The sequence below is a fragment of the Staurois parvus genome, unplaced genomic scaffold, assembly GCF_062004578.1.
Source record: "Staurois parvus isolate SC_StPar_1 unplaced genomic scaffold, SC_StPar_1.0 ptg000779l, whole genome shotgun sequence".
Lineage (NCBI taxonomy): Eukaryota > Metazoa > Chordata > Amphibia > Anura > Ranidae > Staurois > Staurois parvus.
Window position 1 is genome coordinate 3247501 of NW_028318575.1, and position 23873 is coordinate 3271373.

The 23873-nt window shown below is 42.3% G+C and overlaps 1 protein-coding gene across 1 annotated transcript in view; it reads left to right on the forward strand.

The window, feature by feature from the left end:
- THSD7A (thrombospondin type 1 domain containing 7A) overlaps positions 1-23873 on the forward strand; it is a 670811-nt gene that overhangs the window by 190879 nt on the left and 456059 nt on the right. The window contains exon 2 of the mRNA XM_089654586.1: positions 22469-22522. The gene's annotated coding sequence lies outside the window, so the exon portion shown is untranslated. The remainder of the gene's footprint in view (positions 1-22468; positions 22523-23873) is intronic.

Here is a 23873-nt window from a genome sequence, read left to right on the forward strand (position 1 = left end):
CTCAAGGAACTTATAGTCTAAGGTCCATACCTCACATATCAAGGCCAATATAGACAGGAGCCAGTTAATCTACTACCATGTCTCTGGATTGTGAGAGGAAGCTGGAGTACCCCATGCAAGCACAGGGAGAACATGCAAACACCATGCAGGTAGTGTCCTGGTTGGGATTCCAACTTAGGACCCCAGTTCTTGCAAGAACATACAAACTCTGCACAGGTAGTATCCTGGTTGGGATTCAAATGAAGGAGCCCAAATCTGCAAGCCAGATGTGCTAACCCCTAAGCCAAGCTTTCCCAACCAGGGTTCCATGGATTTCCTCAAGAGGTTGCTATGGGTTCCTTGAGCAATGAGCATTTCCTGCCTCCCAGATAGGTTCCCACTGCCACCCTTGATTTTGTTTAGCTATCTGTAAGGGGGTAATTTTTTCCAATGGCCAGAAGCGTAAGTAGCATTCTTCCCACCGACCATCACACTAATGTATCATGAATTGTAGATGTTATCATTTTAGCTGGAGTTCCTGGAGACCAGAAAGTTATTTCTGGTACCAAAATAGCTTTATAAAAAGGCTTTTAGAAAGTACAATGTGTAAATGTCGGATGCATTTTAAAAGCAAATGGTTGAGTAATAGAAGGATTAACCCACACAGGGGTGTAGAAATAATTGAAATGTACAACACGGTAAGATAGGTGAAACAATAGTTTTTCACAATGGAAAGTAGCATAAAACATGTGTAAGACAAAGGCGAAGAGCCTCATGTAGGTCCAGGGGTGGACTGACAACTCATGGGGCCCCCGGGCAATAGGGGATCATGGGGCCCCTGTCTCCTTGCCCAAACTCAAAAAAGCCTATGAAAAAGGTACCAGGGGCATCTCATAGGGCCCCCTACTGACCCCGGGCCCTCAGGCAGTGCCCGAGTTTCCAAATGGTCAGTCCACCCCTGTATAGGTCATACAACCTTACCCCTAGTATTAAAACTGTATGTGTGTATGGGTGGACTGTGGGGTAGCAAAAACCTTGCACAACTCCCGACACTCAACTCAGGTGGAGAGGAGCACTTACCATGTCTGAATAATATTAAAAAAGAAAATAATAGAAAAACGAGGAGAAGAAAAAAAAAGAGGGGGGGGGAAGGTGGGAGAAGAGAATTAGAGAGCGCGGAAAAGAATGAATGAATTTAAAGAATTAGGGAAGGTTCGCCCCACATGGACTAGATGGTTGAAGTTCTGCTCCACCAACTCTAAACGGGGAGCAGTTATAGAGTACCAGGTCATAAATGGAGCAGTCTTGTGGTGAAATGGGAGAGAAGCCAATAATCAAGCCAAGGCTGCCAAATTGAGAGAAATTTATTTTCTTTGTCTTCAAGAACCGCTGTAAATTTTTCATTGATAAAAAAGCTCTGGATTCTGGACTGAACTTCCTCAAAGTTTAAAGATGCTGACTTCCATACCAGAAAGTTATTTAGAGGGTTCCTCTGTGTTAACCAGGTTGAGAAAGGCTGCCCTAAAGCCATTGTACAACAAAAGGATTTTCTTCCTTGTGTGCACTGAATTCCGTCCATCAGCTGAATTGGTAAGAAGGTCATGGCGGTTCTTGGCGGTGCACGTCTAGTGTGAGGATGGACAGATGTCTTGTTGGTGAGACATCTGCTTTTTCTAGCCCACCCTTACACTCTTGAATCTTATTATAACTTGCTTTTTGAACGTTGCGACTTCCATTTTAAGTTTATTGGCTGTTTAGGTGCTCAAATAGTGAAGGATCAAATTGATTGTTTTACCTATTTATTAGCACTATAAGTAGTAAAATACAAATTGAGGTCAATGGCGGCCGTAAACAGGGAGGGAGTGAAGAGTGTGCATTGTGGATGGAGTGTTTGTGTGTTTTCCATTGACCTGAGAGCAATGAATGGGCTGTCCGGGCACAGACATCTACACAATAGAAGTGGAGCAAGACTTTCTTTTTTCTGTGGTGTTATCAGGACATCTGTTAATGGGAATTGTGCTATGTGAAGGACGCGGTACTCCTGATACCGGCATTGCTGGCTCCTAACCTGACTTGTCTGCATTCCCTTCCCCGCTCATCTCTGAGCAACGCTGTGACTAAATGCTTCCACCATTTGCTTGCACCAGCCTTTGGTGTTCACTGATCCTGAAAATTCACATCCTTAATAGGGATATATGAAAACATTTTTGTTAAAATTTTTTCAATCATTTCAATCTTTTTTTTTTTTTTAATTTCTGGTAAAATTGGGAAATGTGTGGTTGAATTGATGAAATGCATTGGGATCAATGTAGGAAGGCAAAAAACTAAATGTAAAAAATAATGATTTAAATAAATACATACATAAATAAACCAACCCCACTCGCTTTTCTAGCCCCCAAATTACTATTTGCACCATTCCCATTTAGGTCCCCCAGTGCTGCGCAACAAAACGGCAGACAATAGGATCAATTTACAAAGCTAACACATCAGGATAAGAAGCCTTATTTTCCAAAAAAATGACAGTTATTTCAGCTAATGAAAGTGAAATTATGACTTTATTAAAATCTTTTTTTGTTAAAACTTTGCAAATTGAGCCTAATATTGTTCTCATTAGGTTTCTAATTTTTTTTTTATTGAAAGTGTTTGTAAAGGCAGGTTTTTTCACTTTACTGCATCCTATGCAGTAAGCAGGGGCGGACTGACCATTTTGGAAACTTGGGCACTGCCCGAGGGCCCGGGGTCAGTAGGGGGCCCCATAAGATGCCCCTGGTACCTTTTTCATAGGCTTTTTTGAGTTTGGGCAAGGACACAGGGGCCCCATGATCCCCTATTGCCCGGGGGCCCCATGAGTTGTCAGTCTGCCTCTGGCAGTAAGTTAAAAAAATGTATTTATTACAGTATAATCCATGTATAATACATAAGGGGGGATATGATCACCATGTATAATACATAAGGGGGGATATGATCACCATGTATAATACATAAGGGGGGATATGATCTCCATGTATAATACATAAGGGGGGATATGATCTCCATGTATAATACATAAGGGGGGATATGATCTCCATGTATAATACATAAGGGGGGATATGATCACCATGTATAATACATAAGGGGGGATATGATCACCATGTATAATACATAAGGGGGGATATGATCTCCATGTATAATACATAAGGGGGATATGATCTCCATGTATAATACATAAGGGGGGATATGATCTCCATGTATAATACATAAGGGGGATATGATCTCCATGTATAATACATGAGGGGGGATGTAATCACCATGTATAATACATAAGGGGGGATATGATCTCCATGTATAATACATAAGGGGGATATGATCTCCATGTATAATACATAAGGGGGGGATATGATCTCTATGTATAATACATAAGGGGGATATGATCTCCATGTATAATGCATAATGGGGGGATATGATCTCCATGTATAATACATAAGGGGGATATGATCTCCATGTATAATACATAAGGGGGGATATGATCTCCATGTATAATACATAAGGGGGGATATGATCTCCATGTATAATACATAAGGGGGGATATGATCACCATGTATAATACATAAGGGGGGATATGATCACCATGTATAATACATAAGGGGGGATATGATCTCCATGTATAATACATAAGGGGGATATGATCTCCATGTATAATACATAAGGGGGGATATGATCTCCATGTATAATACATAAGGGGGATATGATCTCCATGTATAATACATGAGGGGGGATGTAATCACCATGTATAATACATAAGGGGGGATATGATCTCCATGTATAATACATAAGGGGGATATGATCTCCATGTATAATACATAAGGGGGGGATATGATCTCTATGTATAATACATAAGGGGGATATGATCTCCATGTATAATACATAAGGGGGGATATGATCTCCATGTATAATACATAAGGGGGGATATGATCTCCATGTATAATACATAAGGGGGATATGATCTCCATGTATAATACATAAGGGGGATATGATCACCATGTATAATACATAAGGGGGATATGATCTCCATGTATAATACATAAGGGGGGATATGATCTCCATGTATAATACATAAGGGGGGATATGATCTCCATGTATAATACATAAGGGAGATATGATCTCCATGTATAATACATAAGGGGGGATATGATCTCCATGTATAATACATAAGGGGGATATGATCTCCATGTATAATACATAAGGGGGGGATATGATCTCCATGTATAATACATAAGGGGGGATATGATCTCCATGTATAATACATAAGGGGGGATATGATCTCCATGTATAATACATAAGGGGGATATGATCTCCATGTATAATACATAAGGGGGATATGATCTCCATGTATAATACATAAGGGGGGATATGATCACCATGTATAATATATAAGGGGGATATGATCTCCATGTATAATACATAAGGGGGATATGATCTCCATGTATAATACATAAGGGGGGATATGATCACCATGTATTTATTTATTTATTTATTTATCGAGTTTATATAGCGCCAAAGGGTTTGCTCAGCGCTGTACAATAGAGGGGGGACAATACATGAAACAGAATAGTAACATCAAACAGCACATAAGGGGTAAGAGGGCCCTACTCTTTCGAGTTTACAATCTAGGAGGGAGGGGGTAGAGGCACAGGAGGAAACGGCTGTGGGGGATGGAGTGGTAGGAGGAGGGAGGGCAGCGGCTGTTAGGTGAGGGTGGAGTAGGCTTCCCTGAAGAGGTGGGTTTTCAGGGAGCGCCTGAAGGTGAGGAGGGAAGGTGACAGTCTGATGGATTGGGGTAGTGAGTTCCAGAGGATGGGGGAGGACCTGGAGAAGTTTTGCAGTCGTGCGTGGGAGGAGGAGACCAGGGAGCAAGATAGAAGGAGGTCCTGTGAAGAGCGAAGGGTACGGGTAGGGTGGTACCTGGGAATCAGGTCGGTGAGGTAGTTAGGGGCAGTGTTGTGAATGGCCTTATAGGTCAGCGTGATATGATCTCCATGTATAATACATAAGGGGGGATATGATCTCCATGTATTTATAAATAGAGATCATATCCCCCCTTATGTATTATACATGGAGATCATATCCCCCCTTATGTATTATACATGGAGATCATATCCCCCCTTATGTATTATACATGGTGATCATATCCCCCCTTATGTATTATACATGGAGATCATATCCCCCTTATGTATTATACATAGAGATCATATCCCCCCTTATGTATTATACATGGAGGTCATATCCTCCCTTATGTATTATACATGGAGATCATATCCCCCCTTATGTATTATACATGGAGATCATATCCCCCTTATGTATTATACATGGAGATCATATCCCCCTTATGTATTATACATGGAGATCATATCCCCCCTTATGTATTATACATGGAGATCATATCCCCCCTTATGTATTATACATGGAGATCATATCCCCCTTATGTATTATACATGGAGATCATATCCCCCTTATGTATTATACATGGAGATCATACCCCCCCTTATGTATTGTACATGGAGATCATATCCCCCCTTATGTATTATACATGGAGATCATATCCCCCCTTATGTATTATACATGGAGATCATATCCCCCTTATGTATTATACATGGTGATCATATCCCCCCTTATGTATTATACATGGAGATCATATCCCCCCTTATGTATTATACATGGAGATCATATCCCCCCTTATGTATTATACATGGTGATCATATCCCCCCTTATGTATTATACATGGTGATCATATCCCCCCTTATGTATTATACATCAGTAATTCATATAATGAACTCGGTGTAGAGCTATTCACCCTGAGGTCATCACAGAGGACAAGGGGGGCACTCTTTACATCTGGAGGAAAAGAAATGTAATCTCCAAACACGGAAAGGTTTCTTGACAGTGAGAGCTGTGAAAATGTGGAATAGACTCCCTCAAGAGTTGGTTCTGGCCAGCTCAGTGGATTACTTTAAAAAAGTCCTGGATTCTTTCTTAGATACACAGAATATAACTGGATACTAAGATTTATAGGTAAAGTTGATCCAGGGAATATCCAATTTCCTCTTTGGGGATCAGGAAGGAATCTTTTCCCCAGCAGGAGAAAATTGGATCATGCTTTGCTGGTTTTTTTGCCTTCCCCTAGATCAACTGTGGTGTAGGATTATAACTTTTTTTTTTATGGTTGAACTGGATAGACTTTTGTCTTTTTTCAGCCAGACTAACTATATAACTCACATTCATACACACACATACTAGGGCCAATTTAGACAGGATCCAATTAACCTACGAGCATGATTTTGGAGTGTGGGAAGAAACCCGGAGTTCCCGGAGGAAACCCACGCACTCACAGGGAGAACATGCAAACTCCAGGCAGGTGGTGCTGAATGACAGTAAACCTGTCCTTTGTTCAGAAAGTTTGGAGACCCCTGACCTAGAACACAAATAATAAAATACACAAAAAATTAAAAATCCAAGTACATTAAATTAATTAAGGAATATTACTGCCCTTCTAAAAAGAAAAAAATAATGTAATTTTTGTTTCAAACAAATTTCACCTAAGCTGCTAAGTGAACAAAATGAAAAACTTCTGCTTGAGTGAAATTTTGCAGTGAAATCAGTCATTTTGCAAGAAACTCAATTAAGCTTCAATCACTTTGCTCATCTCTAATCATAACACATGAATGTGCGGCAGGTGTGGAAGGCGAATGCAAATACGTAAAGTAGTCATATAATAGGATGAAATAAGACACATATCTGCAAGAATTAACAAAAAGAAAAAAATGTAAGAAACATCTCACTTTCACAGAACCCTAAACAGTCGATCAAGAAAAAGGCTAAGAACTCTTAGGATCGGTTCACACCAGAATGTGGTGCTGGAAAGGTGCATTCTGTACACAGGAGAACAATTGGGAGATGGGGACAGAATGTTGTCACCCCATACGAGGAAGTGTCTGCACAAGGACCGCCATGGATGGATCCCCTCTGGTGTTATTTTATATAAAAGAAAGCAGATGTAAACATATTAAAAATGACTATTAAAATGAGAATAAAATGCTAACGATTATGGGAGATTTACATCTGCTTTAAGCTGTCTGCCACCATTATGGCGGGGGTGGGGTGTATTCTATAAACAAGAAAGCCTTTTAGATCCAGGCCTGGATAAATATATGGAGAAATGTCCTTCATCTCCTTGCAAATGGATTATGATGATTATCACCCTGTATTTCAGTGTTTTCCATTTTCACGCTATAGATCTTATAAATTATGGAGTCCATTTAGTAAATGTATATGAATACCAGTCAGGATGAAATAAAACATTGTGCACATTTGTCTATTGTTGTAAGCACAGCACATTATTATTGTATTATTATTATTCAGGGAGCCCCCGGGCTAGTAACTGCTGCTTTGCTAACAACCAGACATTACCCCCCTCCCTGTGTTCCGCCATCGTGTTCTGTCCCTGGGCTAATGACTCCTGCATGGAGGAAGCACAGATGACAAGATTCCAGGCTGCACATTCCAAAGGAGATGGCTTGTGGGAGCCCTCTGGTCTGATTCCCTGCCTAACATTTAATAAGATAAAGGTCCGGCTTCTGTTCCACAAAGGAGGGTGTCAGGTGCACTCATTCTCCTGGGCTGTAGCCACACTAACTCCAATGGACAGGGTCAACTGGGTCACCTCTCCGGTATTGCTGGGTGAAGGGAAAAATCTGTGTTTAAACCATCCAATAATATTCCGAGAACTAAATTTTATGTCAGCTGAGAATGGCTTATTCTGAAGGGTTCCTCTTGGTCCATTTGCATCTGTGACTCTATACCCACCTCCATTGGACAGGGTCAACTAGGTCACCCCTCTGATATTGCTGGGTGAAGGGAAGAAAATCTGTGTTAAAACCATCCAATAATATTCTGAGAACTACATTTTATGTCAGCTGAAAATGGCTTATTCTGAAGGGTTCCTCTTGGTCCATTTGCATCTGTGACTCTATACCCACCTCCATTGGACAGGGTCAACTAGGTCACCCCTCTGATATTGCTGGGTGAAGGGAAGAAAATCTGTGTTTAAACCATCCAATAATATTCTGAGAACTACATTTTATGTCAGCTGAAAATGGCTTATTCTGAAGATTTCCTCCTGGTCCTTTTACATCTGTGACCCTTTACCCAACTGCAGTGGAAAGGGCCAACTGGGTCACCTCTCCAATATTGCTAGGTGAAGGGGAAAAATCTGTGTTTAAACCATCCAACAATAATCAGAGAACTGAATTCTATTTCAGCTGGGAATGGCTTAGTTTGAAGGTTTCCTTCTGGTCCATCTGGATTTGTAACCCTTTACTTATACCTCCCAGCATGCTGAGATAAGATGGAAGAATGTCTTAGGCTTTCTTTACACCTTGAGTGGTTTGAAGAGTTATTTGAAACTTCACCAGAATTCCCATGATATTTAGTGATGCCTGTTCACACCTGAGTGAAGTGTTGCTTGAAGCTCATGGTTTAGAAGAGTACATGAACTTCTTTTGGGGCAGAGTCATGAGTTTTGGCCCTGACAGACTTCAGTAGAAGCTCCAGAAAAACACACGTGATGTGCATTTTTCACACACTGTCTTGTCTACCAACTAGCTTTCCATTGGCTTAAAATTATTTTAAAATAAGGCAAAGGTTAGGCTCCTGTTCCAAAGAGGAGGGTGTCAGGTGCACTCATTCTTCTGGGCTAGAACCACGCTAACTCCAATGGACAGGGTCAACTGAGTCAGCTCTCTCTGATATTGCTGGGTGAAGGGAAAAATCTGTGTTTATGCCATCCAATAATATTCTGAGAACTGAATTTTATGTCAGCTGAGAATGGCTTATTTTGAAGATTTTCTTCTGGTCCATCTGGATTTGTAACCCTTTACCCCTAAGTTTCAACATGCTGAGATAAGATAGAAGAATGCCTTAGGTCCATTCACATCTCAGAGGTTTGAAGAGCTATTTGAAGCTTCACCACAATTTCCATGATATTTAGTAATGCCCATTCAAACCTAGGTGAAGTGTTGCTTGAAGCTTGAAGATCATGGCTAAGAAGAGTTCACTTCTTTTGGGGCAGAGTTGTGAGTTTTGGCCCTGACAGACTTCAGAAGAAGCTCCTGAAAAACACACCCAATGTGCATTTTTCAAATCCTGTTTTGTCTTATAACTAGCTTTCCATTGCCTGGCTTCTGTTCCACAGAGAAGGGCATCGGGTGCACTCATTCTTCTGGGCTAGAACCACGCTACCTCCTTAGGACCCTGTTCACACCTGAGCAGTTTGAAGAGCTATTTGAAGTTTCACCAGAATTTCCATGATATTCAAGAGTGCCCGTTCACACCTCAGCGAAGTGTTGCATGAAGCTCATGGCTCAGACGAGCACGAGCTTCTTTTGGGGCAGAATCATGAGTTTTGGTCCAAATAGACTTCAATGGAAGTGCCTAAAAAACACATGAAATAACTAGCTTTCCATTGGCTAAAAATAATTATAAAACAAGATTAAGGTCCAGCTTTTATTCCACAGAAGAGGGTGCCAGGTGCACTCATTCTCTTAGGCTAGAGCCACACTAACTCCATTGGATGGGGTCAGCTGGGTCACCTCTCTGATGTTGCCAACAAAGGGAAAAATATGTGTGTAAACCATCCAAGAATATTTTGAGAGCTGAATTCTGTATCAGTTGGGAATGGCTTATTCTGGAGGTTTCCTCCTGGGTCAACTGTAACCTTTTACCCATACCTTCCAACATGCTGAGATATGATAGAGGAATGTATTTTCCCGACTTTCACCCCATTAGGAATTTCCATGATATACAGTGATGCCTCTTCAAAACTAAGCAAAGCGCTGCTTAAAACTTGAAGCTCATGGCTCAGAAGAGTATATGAGCTTCTTTTGGGGCAGAGTTGTAAGTTATGGCTCCAATAGATTTCAACCGTTGGAGCAAAGTCATGAGTTTTGGCAAAGAGCATGAAAAACACAAGTAATGTGCATTTTTCACATATTGTCTTATCTAATAACTAGCTTTCCATTGGCCTAAGATAATTTTTTTTAAATCACTCAAGTGACGGCATTGACAAAATATGGTCATGTCCAAATATGCTGAATTACGTCAACAAGGAGATCCCGCCCTCTTTAATTATGTTAGCTATCGTCTGCTGAAGCTATTAGAAGTGGGTAGGAGTATGTTTTTTGTTATTTTTTTTATTTTGTTTTGGTGGGCCAGCAGGCATCTGGCATCATGGCAGATGTAAATCTACATTGCTGTTTTCTTTTTCTTGTTGGGGTGGGGTTGTTTTATAAGGACTTGTCAAAAACGTTTTTTTTAATTGTGTACTGTTTTCCATTACTTGTTCACATGGGTGGGTAATATACTGGGGCCCCTCTTTGTTAAAGGGAGCTTTTAGATTCTGATAAGCCCCCCATGTGAGGACCCTCAAAACCACTGGGCCAGGGGTAGAGGGGGAAGAGGTCCTTGTCCTCATCAACATGGGGACAAGGTATCACTCTCTTGATGGCCTGTCTCCTTGTATGGTTATGGGGGGGGGGGGCACATGCTCATGCCCCTTACCCCCTTTCTTGACCATCCAGTCTCCATGCACAGATAAGGGTCTAGTATGGATATTTTTTTGGGGGGGCACATTTATTTCTCCTGATTTTTGCACGGAACCCCTATAAATCTAATTTGTGGAGTGTAAAAGGGAGTGAAGTTAATCTATAAAGAGGGAAACATAGCTGAAAAGATATGTAGCCTCAACATAATTTATGAGCAGGGAAGTAAAGTACATGTCTCTAATTGTCCGAGCCTACAGAAGCCCTGAACAGTGGAGAACGGAATGGAGAACAGTGTTCCAGACAGGAAAGAGCTATTGCACATGTCTGTGCGTTGCATGGACTGCAAATGCTCTACTGCTCATGCCCATGCATTCTAAACACTGGACATGAGGTCACCAGGGAACCAGAGGTGATGTATCAGAAACTATTCTAATCCAGGAAATAAAAATAAAAAATAAAAAAGAGGAGAACAAACATGGTGTCGGCATTTACCATGCACCTTTTATTAGCCGTGGAAGGTAAAGGTGGGGGATGGATGTTTTGCCAGGTTTTTATTGTCATCTGCCGGGAAAACTCACCCTCTCAATTTGTCATGGTGACTCCTAAACTAAAAGTCAGGGGAAAATCCAAAAATGTATGTTTTCACTGGAACATGGATAGAGGTGAAATCCTCCAATAGGGACACATGCTCCAGTGATAACTGTTTAAGAAAGGGTTTCCTTTACTTTCGACCAGGGTTCCTCAATCAGGGTTCCTCCATAGGTTGCCATGGGTTCCTTGAGCAATGAGCAATTTTTGCCTCTCAGATACATTCCAACTGACACTATTGATCTTTTTAGCAATCTGTAAGGGGGTAATTCTTCCCAATGACCACAAGTGTAAGGAGCATTCTTACCTCTGACTATCACACTAATGTATCATGAATTGTAGATAAAGTCATTTTTAACAGGGGTTCCCTGACACGGGTTGACAAGTTATGTCAAGGGTTCCTCTGCGTTGCAAAAGGTTGAGAAAGGATGCTTTAGAGGGAGATTTCCTTTTACATCCTATTGTGTCTTTGAGACAGGAAGTGAGGAAACATCTCAATTTTTAAAAAATGATGGGAGTTTTATCTTTTCTGCACTTTATCCTAAACAAAAAAAATAAATAAAAAAACAATAGTAGTGAGAAAAAAAAGCTAAAACAAATGGTTTTAAATAAATGTTATCCTATTTATAGATGAACTTTAATTTGCTAGTAATAAAGAAAGCACAAAAGACTTGGTTTGGGATTTATTATATCCTATTTTTAAAAGGGCATTCATTTGTTAGTAATGAAAAAAGCAGTAATGAAAAAACAAATAATTGGTTTTAGATATATTTTATTCCATTTATACTGTAAATGGTCATTCATTTTCTAGTAATAAAATAACAAAACAAAATCATTAGTTTTAGATACTGTATATTTTATATCCCATTTATAAATGGGCATTGATTTGCTAGTAATTCAAAAAGAAAAAGTAGGTTTACATATATTTTAGATATATTTTATCCCATTTATAGATGGACACTCAATTGCCGGTAATGAAAAATCTACAAAAAAAGGTGCTTCAGATATATTTGATCCTTTTTATAAATGGGCATTCATTTGCTATTAATAAAAAGTTAAAAAATTACTTCCGATTCATATATTTTATCCCTCATGCTATATATTTTATATAAATATATAAAAATATATTTTATCCCTTATTATATATATTCAGTATATGTAGCTTTAGATAGACAGTAGTTCAACCCATTTATAAATGGGCACTCATAAAAAAAAGCTAAAAAAAAATCTTTCCTATTCATACATTTTATCCCTTATATATATATATATATATATATATATATATATATATATATACAGTCAGGTCCATGAATATTGGGACATCAACACATTTTTGGCTCTATACACCACCACAATGGATTTAAAATGAAACAAACAAGGAGTGCTTTAGCTGCAGACTGTCAGCTTTAATTTGAGGGTATTTACATCCAAATCAGGTGAACAGTGTAGGAATTACAACAGTTTGCATATGTGCTCCCACTTGTTAACTTGTTAAGACCAAAAGTAATGGGACAATTGGCTTCTCAGCTGTTCCATGGCCAGGTGTGTGTTATTCCCTCATTATCCCAATTACAATGAGCAGATAAAAGGTCCAGAGTTCATTTCAAGTGTGCTATTCACATTTGGAATCTGTTGCTGTCAACTCTCAAGATGAGATCCAAAGAGCTGTCACTATCAGTGAAGCAAGCCATCATTAGGCTGAAAAAACAAAACAAACCCATCAGAGAGATAGCAAAAACATTAGGCGTGGCCAAAACAACTGTTTGGAACATTCTTAAAAAGAAGGAACGCACCGGTGAGCTCAGCAACACCAAGAGACCCGGAAGACCACGGAAAACAACTGTGGTGGATGACCGAAGAATTCTTTCCCTGGTGAAGAAAACACCCTTCACAACAGTTGGCCAGATCAAGAACACTCTCCAGGAGGTAGGTGTATGTGTGTCAAAGTCAACAATCAAGAGAAGACTTCACCAGAGTGAATACAAATCCATTGTGGTGGTGTATAGAGCCAAAAATGATAGAATTGTGTCGATGTCCCAATATTTATGGACCTGACTGTAGCTTAAGATATATCTCAACAAAAAAAAAGCTAAAAAAAACCTTACTATTCATATATTTTATGCCTTGTTTTATATACTGTATATACTATATAAATAAATATAGTTTTAGATATATTTCAACCCATTCAAAAATGGACACTGATTTGCGAGTGTTAAATAAATAAATAAAAGAACTCTACAGGTGAGCTAAGCTCTGAGCAGAGACATTCTGCTGTAGTCAGGGATTTTCCTGCGTACCTCGCACAGATTCCGCCATACTTGTGTTTTCTGCTGAGCTCTTTAGGGATCTGCGCTGCACAATTATTTTGGCAGAATACATTTTTCCTCCACCTGTCACGGGTTGCGTATTGTGTGATATTGCACATCTAAGGGATATGATTCTGTGCTTCTATCAACAATTCTTTTTGATGTTTCAGTCATACAGAATAATCCAGTAAAAAAAAAACAAAAAAAAAGAAGAAAAGCATACAAACATGTTTTATTTCTTTTAAATCAATTTTCTTCCCGCATAATATTATTTGCACATTTTTTCATTTTCTGTTTTATTTCATGTAAAGTTGTCGCACATCTGGGCAATGAAGCATAAAAGTTACCATCACGTTTGACATAAAATTCCACCAAGTCGTAAAACTGAATTCTGAGCAGATATAAAAAGCACAAATGATGCGGCTCAGTATATATTGATACATTATTAAATGTTTTTGGGTTTTTTTCAAAAGCAAGCAATGTAAGTATTGGAATCTGGCATCAGCCTCCTGAAGTCTCTGTACAGCAGAGCTAAGACTGGTAGAGAAAGCAGCAGCTCAAGGAGCCAATCCGCTATGCCCAGGGGTGGACTGACAACTCATGGGGCCCCTGGGCAATAGGGGATCATGGGGCCCCTGTGTCCTTGCCCAAACTCAAAAAAGCCTATGAAAAAGGTACCAGGGGCATCTCATGGGGCCCCCTACTGACCCCGGGCCCTTGGGCAGTGCCAGAGTTTCCAAATGGTCAGTCCGCCCCTGGCTATGCTGTAGTGATCAATGTGCTAACAAGGAGCATACTGATAGGAGGCCCATCCCAGGATGCAGCTCCACCCATATGGAAGAAAAATATATTTGAAATGCTCCAATTTTGGCCATATTCAATATATTTCAAAATATATTTATATATATATACTGCATATTGAAATGCGGTTTTATTACAAAATATTTGAAAAATATTTTTTAAAATACATTTCAAATATACTATATGTCTTTAAAAATACAAATCTACATTTTTGGACTGTAGATGCATAGAGTGTTTAGACGTGTACAATGCAAGGGCGGACTGACCATTTGGAAACTCGGGCACTGCCCGAGGGCCCGGGGTCAATAGGGGGCCCCATGAGATGCCCCTGGTACCTTTTTCATAGGCTTTTTTGAGTTTGGGCAAGGACACAGGGGCCCCATGATCCCCTATTGCCCGGGGGCCCCATGAGTTGTCAGTCCACCCCTGGTACAATGCTTATTATATTCAAATGAATTCATACACATTTATGTATGCGTTAAGGTGCCATGCACGTGGAAAATGCAGATCTGTGTGGCCCTGGAAGCAGAGGAGTTCTACTTTTTTTTTCTATGCAGTTAAACGCAGTACACATTTGCACATATACCTGCAGCTGTGTGTACAAGGTGTGACAATTTCATTCCTGGAATGCCCGCGGCGTAGCGAGCAGGGGCGGACTGACCATTTGGAAACTCGGGCACTGCCCGAAGGCCCGGGGTCAGTAGGGGGCCCCATGAGATGCCCCTGGTACCTTTCTCATAGGCTTTTTTGAGTTTGGGCAAGGACACAGGGGCCCCATGATCCCCTATTGCCCAGGGGCCCCATGAGTTGTCAGTCCACCCCTGGTAGTGAATGTGTTCTGACATGTTCTAACTTACGCTCGGCTGTACGCATCTAAATGCAGCATTTTTTCTGTCTGTGTGAATGAGTCCTGCAATATATTACATTTTTTGTTTTTGTGTTTAACCAGATCCTGCCCAATCTATGGCAGATTGATGGCCAAGTGGGCCGTCCTCCCGGTTCGGTCTCCCGTGCGCTCCCTCTGAGACACACAGCATGGCGATCGGTGGTGTGCTGTGTCCCTCGGGCACAGGTCATCACAGATCAGGGAAAAAAGCCAATGATGTTGGCTCTGTACCATGTGATCAGCTGTGTCCAATCATATAAACAAATGTCAGTTATCAGCATTTCCTTTCCTTGGTGCTGTCAGAGCCTGAGGAAAGGAAAGCCGATAAGCAGCATTCCTGTGACTGGGGACATTTACTCAGATAATCAGAGCACTGACCTGATGATCAGTGCAGCCCCCTCATTGCCAATCAGTGTCCATCAGTGCAGCATATCAGTGCCCATTAGTGTAGCATATCAGTGCAGCATATCAGTGTAGCCCCATCAGTGCCTCTTCAACAGTGCCAATCAGTGTAGCTTATCAGTGCCCATCAGTACCGCCTCATCAGTGCCCATCAGTGCAGCCCCATCAGTGCCTCTTCAACAGTGCCAATCAGTGTAGCTTATCAGTGTACCACCTCATCAGTTTCCATCAGTGCCCATCAGTGCTGCCTCATCAGTGACCATCAGTGTAGTACCATCAGTGCCCATCAGCGCCTCTTCAACAGTACCAATCAGTGCAGTCCATCAGTACCATCTCATCAGTGCTCATCGGTTCAGCCTCATCAGTGCCTCTTCAACAGTGCCAATCAGTGCAGCTTATCAATGCCCATCAGCACCGCCTCATCAGTGCCCATCAGTGTAGCCCCATCAGTGCCTCTTCAACAGTGCCAATCAGTGCAGCTTATCAGTGTCCATCAGTGTACCACCTCATCAGTTCCTATCAGTGCTGCCTCATCAGTGACCATCAGTGCAGTACCATCAGTGCCTCTTCAACAGTGGCAATCAGTGCAGTTTATCAGTGCCCATCAGTACCACCTCATCACTGCCCATCAGCGTAGCCCCATCAGTGCCTCTTCAACAGTACCAATCAGTGCAGTTCATCAGTACCGATCAGTACCACCTCATCAGTGCCCATCAGTGCCACCTCATTAGTGCCCATCAGGGCAGCCTTATCAGTGCCCACCAGTGCAGCACCATCAGTGCCCATCAATGCAGCCTTATCAGTGCCCATCAGTGCCACCTCAGCGCGGCCCACCAGTGCCGCCTCATCAGTGCTCATCAGTGCAGCCTCATCAGTGCCGATAAGTGCAGCCTCATCAGTGCCCACCAGTGAAGCCCCATCAGTGCCCATCAATGCAGCCTCATCATTGCCCATCAATGCAGCCTCATAAGTGCCCATCAATGCAGCCTATCAGTGCCCATCACTGGAGCCTCATCAGCTAACATTAGTGAAGAAGGAAATGTAATTATGTGTACATTTTTATAACAGAAACTAAGAAAAACATTTTTTTTTCATTTTCCAAATTTTCGCTTTTTTTCATTTGTTTAGCAAAAACTAAAAAACCCCAGTTGGGATTAAATACCACTCAAAAAAATTCTAAAAATGTAATTTAGGTACAGTGCTGAATGACCGCGCAATTGTCATTCGCTGAAAGCTGAAAATTGTCCCGGGCAGGATGGGGGTGAAAGTGTCTGGGATTGAAGGGGTTAATTTATTTTCAGCTCTGATTTGCACATCACTTATCTTGAATCCAAAAAAAAAAAAAACCTTTCCAGTTCTCCATGGCTTCCTCTCATAGACAATAGATGGTGGTGAGAGTGAAGGGGGGAGAGGGAACGGACATGAAGAATTGCGGCAGCAGCGGGATAATTGTATTCTATCACTGCAGGACAGCAGAGGGGCTCCTGCCTTCCTCCCCATCCATCCCGGAGCTTTCATTCTGCATTTAAGTATCACATCCTTATTAATTGGCATCTTTCCTGTGTGATCAAAAGGCAGGTTCTGAATCCTGGGAAATCATCGACATGTTTTCTATATGCAGATTTTTAAGTATATGATAAACCGTATGCCAGCTGTTGTTATATACAGTACACCGGGATAATTACCTCTCTAGATAATCAGCATTTAACTCCTTCATCTCTCACACTCCTATGGGCCAGAGCAAGCTTTACACTTCCACTCTAGGCCTGTTCATTTGACGATAGCTCTGTTATCCCTTAATGCAGGGACGTCCCTAGGGTTGGTGTCATCCGGTGCGATAACACTTGGTGACACCCCCTCCGACGATTTACTGCTACAGGGCGGCAGGGCTGCGCAAAATCATGTAAATATACGTGATTTGCATTTCCGGGTAGGGGGGTGCGCGCGTGCGCCGTCACCCTGCCCGCTCTGCCATTGGCGGCTACAGATGTCATTCACCGGGTCCCGGCCTCAGATTCCCCGTTGTCACCCGGCGATCGCTTAATAACACTGACAAGGGAGAGACCTGAGTGTAAACAACACGGGTCTCTCTCTTGCCAGCAAGGACATGCTGCTGTGTATTTCTCTGCACAGCATGTCTCCCTAGTAGAACACACACAGCACATCATGTTAAACAGCACACAGTTAACCCTTTGATCACCCCAGATGTTAGCCCCTTCCTGCCCAGTGCCATTAGTACGGTGTCAGTGCATTTTATTAGCACTGATCACTGTACTGGTGTCACTGGGAATGACAGTGCTCGCAGCAGTCCCGCTATAAGTCGCTGATCGCCGCCATGCAGGGGCGTCCCTAGGGTTGGTGTCAACCGGTGCGATAACACTTGGTGACACCGCCTTTGACAATCTACTGCTACAGGGCGGCATGGCTGCGCAAAATCATGTAAATATATGTGATTTGCATTTCTGGGTAGGGGGTGCGCGTGTGCGCCGCCGCCCTGCCCGCTCTGCCATTGGCGGCTACAGATGTCATTCACAGGGTCCCAGCCTCAGATTCCCCGCTGTCACCCGGCGATCGCTTAATAACACTGACAAGGGAGAGACCTAAGTGTAAACAACACAGGTCTCTCTCCTGCCAGCAAGGACATGCTGCTGTGTATTTCTCTGCACAGCATGTCTCCCTAGTAGAACACACCCAGCACATCATGTTAAACAGCACACAGTTAACCCTTTGATCGCCCCAGATGTTAACCCCTTCCTGCCCAGTGCCATTAGTACGGTGTCAGTGCATTTTATTAGCACTGATCACTGTACTGGTGTCACTGGGGATGTCAGTGCTCGCAGCAGTCCCGCTATAAGTCGCTGATCGCCGCCATTACTAGTATAAACAAATTAAATTACCTGAAATAAATAAATTTAAATTCCAGTACAAATACCGCCATTTGTAAACGCTATTACTTTTATGTAAACCAATTAATTTACACGTATTGGGATTTTGTTTTAGCAAAGACATGTCGCAGAATACGTTTTGGCCTAAATTCATGACGAAATTTGATTTTTCAAGATTTTTTTACTGGATATGTATAAGTCAAAAATATTGTTGTTTTTTTTTACAAAATTGTTGTTTTTTTTGTTTATAGCGCAAAAAATAAAAAACGCACAGGCGATCAAATACCACCAAAAGAAAGCTCTATTTGTGGAGAAAAAGGACATAAATTTCATTTGGGTGCAGCGTTGCATGACTGCGCAATTGTCAGTTAAAATAACAGTAATGCAAAAAATATCAAGGTATTCCCCAATATTCAGGGCAGGTGGCCAGGTACAGTTCACAAAGTGAGAGATGTATCCCCTTCTCTCCCTTTGCTGCCCTGCCAGGTTTCATGCTTAGATAAGGATCTGGTATGGAACTTCAGGGAGACCCCATGCCAGTTTTTCTTGCTTTGTTCATGGGGTTCCAGTTAAAGTCCATAACGGATCTGTAGAGCCTGGTATTAATTTGAGAAGGGGGTGCCTATGCCATTTTTTCACACTGTCCCTGCCCCATTGTTTACATATTCGCCTGTCAACAGGGAGATAGGAAAGAATGTTAGGGAATGTTACATTTTTGTATATAGATCAACTGTAAACCCGTGCAAACAAATAAATAATAAAACACACAAAATACACAAAAAAAAAAACAAATACTAGGGGTGCTGCTGTTATGTTGTGCAAAAGCAACTAAGAAACTGAAAAAAAAAAAAATAGCAGACGTGGTAACACATGTGGTCAGAATAGCACCAGTTGCACAGCTCCCGATGTACACGTGATGATGTCTGTTGGCACACTGACTTATGAAGGTTGGTGCTCCCTGTGACTGTGTATGCAGCCTTGTACTGCCATCTGTTGGCATTTTTTTCACACTGTCCCTGCTCCATTGTTTATATTCGCCCATCAATAGAGAAATAGGAAAGAATGTTAGGGAATGTTACAATTGTGTATATAGAAAGTTCCCAAATGCTATAGATATACTGTAAACCCGTACAAAAAAATAAATAATAAAACGCACAAAATAAAAACAAATACTAGGGGTGCTGCTGTTATGCTGTGCAAAAGCAACTAAGAAACTAAAAAAAAACCAAAAAACCCACCTAACCTATGGGGAACATAGGTTAGGTGCTATGAAATAGCAGACGTGGTAACGCACGTTGTCAGAATAGCACCATTTGCACAGCTCCCGATGTACACAGGATGATGTCTGTTGGCACACTGACTTATGAAGGCCGGTGCTCCCTGTGACTGTGCATGCAGCCTTGTACTGCTATCTGTTGGCACTTTTTTCACACTGTCCCTGCCCCATTGTTTACATTCGCCTGTCAACAGGGAAATAGAGAGAATGTTAGGGAATGTTACATTTGTGTATATAGAAATTTCCCCATGCTATGGATATACACAAAAAATACACAAAACCCCCCCAAATACTAGGGTGCTGCTGTTATGCTGTGCAAAAGTAACTAAGAAACTGAAAAAAATCCCCACCTAACCTATGGGTAACACAGGTTACCCATAGGTTAGGTGCTATCAAATAGCAGACGTAGTAACACATGTGGTCAGAATAGCACCAGTTGCACAGCTCCCGATGTACACAGGATGATGTCTGTTGGCACACTGACTTATGAAGGCCGGTTCTCCCTGTGACTGTGCATGCAGCCTTTTACTGCCATCTGTTGGCATTTTTTTCACACTGTCCCTGCCCCATTGTTTACATTCGCCCGTCAACAGAGAAATAGGAGAGAATGTTATGGAATGTTACATTTGTGACTATAGAAAATTCCCCATGCTATGGATATACTGTAAACCCGTACAAACAAATAAATAATAAAACACACAAAATACACAAAAAAAAACAAATACTAGGGGTGCTGCTGTTATGCTGTGCAAAAACAACTAAAAGACTGAAAAAAAAAAAATCCCCACCTAACCTATGGGGAACATTGAACTGGTTTTCTTATCCCCCTCTGTTGATAAGTTATACATATCCATGTTCCTTGCCGACAATAGCCGTGATTAGACGGGTAGGCTGGCAAGTTGAACTGGATAGTTCTATATCTTTTTGAATTTTTCACATAGTGACGCCCTCCATGTTCACTGTTTAACCTCCCTGGCGGTATGATTATTTCAGATTTTTGGTGCTGAAAGCGGTACCATTTTTTTGCATGGAAATATGTATTTTTTTTTATTGTAGGCTGTAATTTTTAGGAAAAACTCACTGAAATATGTCCGAACAAGAGTCTAGTAAACATCCCGGGTATGATAAAATTTGAAACACAAAATCATAAATTATAATTTAATAAATAATCATAAAAATAATATAAAAATAATAAAAAATTTAATTCAATAATATAATCAAACCAAAAACACTGAAATGTGAAATATAGCGCCAAGTTCGCACATTGCTGAGCAAAGTCGCAAAATCGTTTTCAGTTTCTGATGACGAATTTCCCCCACGAATCATTATCACTCAATTCTGTAAGTGGTTCTGATTTACTATCGCTGTTCTCTAGCTGATCTAAACCGCTTTTGACCTAAAGGGACGCTTTTTGGACGCCATGGACATTTCTCAGTTTCCAGGCAGAAAGAACAGACAAAATGCAGGCAGGGCGCCGGACAAAGCACTCAGGACAAAATGTAAGTGAAATAGGTTGAAACAGCAATGTTTTACTATGTAAAATGAAAAAAAAAAAAAATGACCTTTTTTAAAATTTTTAAATTTCCCGCCGCCGGCTGCGGCGGCACCCGTACGTCCCGACGTCACAGGGACAGGACACAGAAGCCGGATGCCGGCATCGGCCGGAGGAGATGGCCGGGGACGCTGCAGGGGACACATCGTGGGAGCGCAGGGTAAGGTAAGTGAAGAACACATGCCGGAGCAGCGCCGCATGGTATTCCTGAGTGTAGCTCGGGGTTACCGCTTTTGGTACTGAAATGTTACCCCGAGCTACACTCGGGAATACCGCCAAGGAGGTTAAAAAGCCAGTTATAGACCTGGGCAGGTGATCAGTTTTTTCTTTTTTCTTGTAACATTGGTTACGCATAGGTTAGGTGCTGTGAAATAGCTGGCGTGGTAACGCACGTGGTCAGAATAGCACCAGTTGCACAGCTCCCGATGTACACAGGATGATGTCTGTTGACACACTGACTTATGAAGGCCGGTGCTCCCTGTGACTGTGCATGAAGCCTCGTGCTGCCATCTATTGGCGTGTTAAAACTTTTTGATACCACCTTGTAGTTTGCACCACACTCACAGACATACATACACAGGGGGTGATCGACTAGGAAATTAGACTGTGCACTCTGCAGGTGCAGTTGCTCCAGAGCTTAGTAAATGAGCAGAAGCTCTGCTAACTTCCATCATCCAATCATGTGCAAGCAAAAATGCAATTTTTTTTTCATTCCCTTGCATGTGATTGGGTATTCTTGGCAAAGGGAAGCTTTACTTCATTTACTAAGCTCTGGAGCAACTGCACTTGCAAAGTGCACAGTCTATTTGCCTTTAGCAATCCAACCCCAATCAGTCTGCACAATCTGGCGGTGTACGGTGTCCTGTGCTCTGCTGTTCTTCCAACATTCACGCTCCAGATCACCTATGACAGATACAGATGGTGCAGCTTCACAAGTACAGGGGAGACTGTGGGCAGGTGGGGGCCCTTAGGAATGTGGGGGCCCCGGGCAATCGGCCAGCGCGCCCATTCCAATCACCAGCCCAGTAACTACTTCTAATACAAGGTAATATCTAAGCATGACAAGTCATTTGTGCACATGAAGTAGATGAATCTAGGAATATATTTGATTGTAAGCTCTTGTGCCCGGAGTTCAGCTTTGACTGTCTTCTATGTATTCTTTGTTTTCATGTGTGAGTTTTGTAATGTTCCTGAAAGACGTCTACATCTGTTCCCGCAGGTTTTGGCGGCTTTCACCAGAAATCGGGTCCAGATTCCTGCGAGGTCGATGATGGTGAGCGTTCATGTTACGGTTTTTCTACATCATTACATCGAACGCCCTTGCTGCCTCGATGTCATCCACTACAAATATGATGGGAATGGAGGGACAGCCAGGCAGGGAGATATTGTATCTGAAATTTATCAGGATGCTTTACAATATGGCAAATGAATGCCGTGTGTACGGTGTGTGATGGGCCTATGGGGTGGGGGGGGGGCTCATGGGAAATTAAATAAGCAGACTTACAATTATTGCTAAATAATCTGGGGGGGGGGGATTGTAAAATTGAACCCCAGCCAGCATTTAATTCAGTCTTGCACAGTTGTACAGGTGTGCTAAAATTGCTTACTTAGGATATCCTGCAACATCTAGCCCTTTGCTCCTCAGCCTGGCTGTCCCTGGCCCCAGGGCTGCTGTTAAACCACAGGGCCCCATAAAGCCAATCTGACAGGGACCCCAACCACATTTTACTATGATTCATTTATGAATGAATAGAGTGAGTGATTGGTACCGATCACTCATTGTGTTCATTCAGGAAAGAAAGGGGCTGGGAAATGTGACATATTTACTAGACCCTTCCCCCACTCTCCTACTGTGTGCTTGCAGCTGCTGGTGGGAAGGAGAGGAGGGAAGCCAGAAGCACTGGGGGGGGGGGGGGGCACACAGGGGGGCCTGGGCAGCAGAGGGAAACATGTGCTGCACAGGGAGGGTGAAGGGTGTGGCAGGGAGGCAATTACTGGAACCAATCCCCTGTATGGCTCTCTCTGCAGCAGCTGAAAGCCAGCAGGAGGGAGAGGAGAAGAAGCCGGCTTTCAGCTGCTGCAGAGAGCCATACAGGGGATCGGTTCCAGTAATTGCCCCTCCACTGTGCCAATCACCCTCCTTGCCCACATCTGATTCACCCAGATGCCTGGACCCCCCTGCTGGCCTGGGCCCCCTACAGGAGGACTGTTCGTACCCCGTTATCCACAGCCCTGCGTGGCCCCACCGCTTTCCTTCATTAGACTTCCTTCCGGGGCTTTTTTTTAAGAGAATAGGCTCAGGTACTCCCCCCTTCTGATTCACCCCTTGTCTCCGCCACCCTCACCCACCTTCAAGCCCGATCCTCTGCAGTCAGCAATATTAAACCCCTACAGCAACAATAGATCCCCCTTAGTAAAAATAGACCCCGCAGAAAAATTAGGAAAAATAGATCCCCATCAGTAAAAATAGATCCCCCCCACAACAGTAGATCCCCCTATCAGCAATTGCCCCCCCCCCCAGAAAAAATAACCCCCCAGGAAAACTAGACCTTGATGTAACAATACAATTGATCCTCTCCAGTAACAACAGGACACACCCACAACAGTAGATCCCCCAGCAGCCC